This window comes from Octopus bimaculoides, chromosome 16 (genome assembly GCF_001194135.2).
Source record: "Octopus bimaculoides isolate UCB-OBI-ISO-001 chromosome 16, ASM119413v2, whole genome shotgun sequence".
NCBI lineage: Eukaryota > Metazoa > Mollusca > Cephalopoda > Octopoda > Octopodidae > Octopus > Octopus bimaculoides.
This window is the reverse complement of record NC_068996.1, coordinates 52,761,861-52,765,437: the sequence shown is the minus strand read 5'-3', so window position 1 is coordinate 52,765,437 and position 3,577 is coordinate 52,761,861.

Here is a 3,577-nt window from a genome sequence, read left to right as displayed (position 1 = left end):
CGGCGATAGCCAAGGAAGAAAAGGATTATTGACCGGAAGCATGTGACCATGCTGGTGTAAGAGGAAGAGGGAGAAACAAAGGGAGGCAGTAGAAGAATAGGTGAGCAAAGAGAGGAAGTACGAGGGGTGAAAAGGAGATACGTAGTAGTAACAGAGGAAGAACGAGAGGGGTAAAGAGAGATACGTAGTAGTTAACAGAGGGGGAAAAATTGAAGAGAAAGAGATAGAGTAGCGTCGGAAAATATAAAGTTGCGAAAACTACTTACAGATTGGTGACGCTGCGTTCGGTCATGTAAAAACAAATAGTAAATGAGTATATGCATATATACGTACAGGTATGTGCATACCGACATCCACCTGTATGTATAGGTGCATATCTCGGTACAGGACATTGCAAACAAAACGTAGACGAGAAATATATATATATAAATTTCTTTTCTTTCATTTATTGGTTTAGTGGTTGACATATTTTGTTTTATGAGTTGAAATTCTGTGGCCAAACATTGTTTTTTTGCTTACCTAAAGAAGCTGTGTAGTCATTCATTCTGCATAATGTTTCGGCCAAATTTTCATCAAACACCCTTTAAATTTTACTTCTAGGAATTTAACTTTTGCCTAAATTAGATACTTCTTCAATGAATTTTTATTATGTCTTCAGATCTTAAGTACTGTAAAAACACATCTCTTCATCATCATCATTTTAATATCCATTTTCCAATGCCCACTTGGGTTGTACAGAATTGATTGAGGCATATTTTCAACAGCTGGATGCCCTTCCTGTCACCAACTCTTACCTGCTTCTGTGTCAGGTAATAATTTTACTGGATATGTTTTTTCACAGAAGATTGGAAATGAAAGTTTCAGCTCATATGATGATGATGACGACACTTGTTTACAAGCATCATGCATTGTCAAGATAAGGAGATCCAAAGACATACGGACGTGTGTGTGTGTGTGTGGTTGGGTTGCTAAACTGGGATTTCACATGAATCTGGAGATTGGGTTCAATTCTTGATGCAATAGATACAGGCATGGTTGTGTGGTTAAAAAGTTTATTTTGCGACCTCATGGTTCCAGGTTCAGTCTCATTGTGGCGCCCTGGCCAAGTGTTTTCTACCTGATTCTTTGGTCAACCAATACCTTGTAAGTAAAATTCAGTAAATGTAAATCATCATCATCATCAGCAGCATCATTGTTTTAATGTCCACTTTTCCATGCTTGCATGGGTCAGACTAGCATATGGAAATCTGTTGTGTGTGTTTCTGTGTTTACATTTATGCTGTTTCACCTGGCAGTTTAACAAATAGGGATTGATAAAATGGCTAGCAGACTTTAAAAGATTTGAAGTCAGTATGGCTTTGGTTGCTATGCTTTTGGTAGACTCATCTCAACAGTTAGCAACTGCTATCAATGTCTTCTAGTTATCCTTCAGAAGATGTGACAAAAGTTATTTTGCATAAATTTTCATTACTAACTATTCCTGAGCATCTATTGAGGGACCAGCTGCTGTCCCTACTTTCTTATCCTTAATTGTGCTTGCAACTGCATTGCTGTCATCTTGAATGGCTTATCCCTCTGTTGACTCTATCTGACAAAAAAAAAAACAAACCCCAAAAGAAACCCCACTTTTAATCATTCTTATTATTTAACAGTCTTTCATAGTATCACTTTCGTGTCTCTTTCTTTTTAATGTCAATATGAACAAGAATGCCATTATCATTCCCTACAAAGTTCCTCCTCTCCACTACAATATCTTGATTCTTTCTGATTCACTGCCTTGCAATTCAGAGTACCTCGTACTTATAATCCTTGCACTGCAGAACATTGGTTAAATCTTTTACTTTCAGCTTCTCCTCTGGTTTGGTATTTCTATTAATAACTTATTCTCTGCTAGTTCTCTTCCACCTCCTTTCTTTCAGTCTTTCCAGGTTGTTGTCTTAACTCTATCTACAGTACCATGCTTTCTTCATCGTTTGACCTCAGGATCTGGTCTGTAGTCTTCAACACATTGTCTCAGAAACTGCCAGTTGTCCTCTGTGTAGAACTTATTAATTTAATTCATAGCAAAAGTGACAAAAAAAGGGGAGAAAAGAAAAAGAAAGAAAGAACCAAAGCACAGGTGTCTACGGCAGACTATGTTATTTTGCCAACATGGTTTACATATAGAAGTACAAAGTACATAAGGAAGTAGAGGATGAACAGAGGTTTAATCTTACAGCTGTTTCGGCCTAGTTTTAGCAAGCCCCATTCTTGATTATTGACTAACCATATCTTGATTATAAAAAGGCCTTCAACTAAATCTGGTTTTTCACAGTAGAAGGTGTTATAGATGATGAGGATTGAGGGCTGTTGGAGGTAATGCAGACTTTCAGAGTTGGGCAAGTGTGTCTTGATCCACCTATCCACTTTAGACCGTTTGTTATCATATGTTGGTTGAAATACAACACCTTTGAAAATAATGAAGAATTTGGTAAAATAATTCTGTCATTATTAATCTGATGTTTGAAGCAAATTAACAAGAAATTTTGATGGAAGGTTTTAATTTAGATCACTTTAACCCTTTTGTTACCATACATTTGTAGAAAAACATTGCCATTTTTTCAATTAATTTTGAAAATAATGTGGAATAAGTTAGTAATTTTGAAAATGGTCTTTGGAACATAAATGAACAAATTTTGATGGAAGGTTTTAATTGATATCACTTTACAAAAGGAAGTTTGTATTGTCAGACCAGAAGCAGTGGTCTCAGGTGAGTTGGCATCTATGCAGATATCAGTGAATGATCTCAGCTGTATTGGTGCATGTGTCAATGGCTAAATAACTTTTTATATATTTATATATATATAGATATAGATAATCGAAGAGCCTTAGAGTCAACCTAGTTAAACCAAAGTCCTAATAAGTTGGAAGGTAGACAAAACACAAATCCCTTCAGGTAGATGGCCCTGCTCGATCTGTAGAAAAGGCGTAGGTAGAAACTCCATAAGATGTACTCAGTGTAAGCTTTGGACACATAAGAGGTGCAGCAATATCAAAGGAAGGTTAGCTAGCAAGATAGTTTTTGTGTGCAATAGATGCTCAGGAACAATAAACACTGAAAATGTGCAGAAAACAACCTTTGCCACATTCCAGGGAGAAAAACTAGAAGTAGTTGATAGCTTCTGTTATCTAGGTGACCAAGTTTGTAGCGGGGGAGGGCGCACTGAAAGTGTAGCTGCTAGAATAAGAATAGCCTGGGCAAAGTTTAGAGAGCTCTTACCTCTGCTGGTGATGAAAGGCAGACTGTATGATGCATGTGTACGAACAGCCGTGCTACATGGGCTGTGACTACTGAGGACATGCGTAAGCTCACAAGGAATGAAGCCAGTATGTTCCGATGGATGTGTAATGTCAGTGTGCATACTTGACAGAGTGTAAGTACCTTGAGAGAAAAGTTGAACTTAAGAAGCATCAGTTGTGGTGTGCAAGAGAGACGATTGCACTGGTATGGACATGTGGTGAGAATGGATGAGGATAGCTGCGTGAAAAAGTGCCACACCCTAGCGGTTGAGGGAACCTGTGGAAGAGGTAGGCCCAG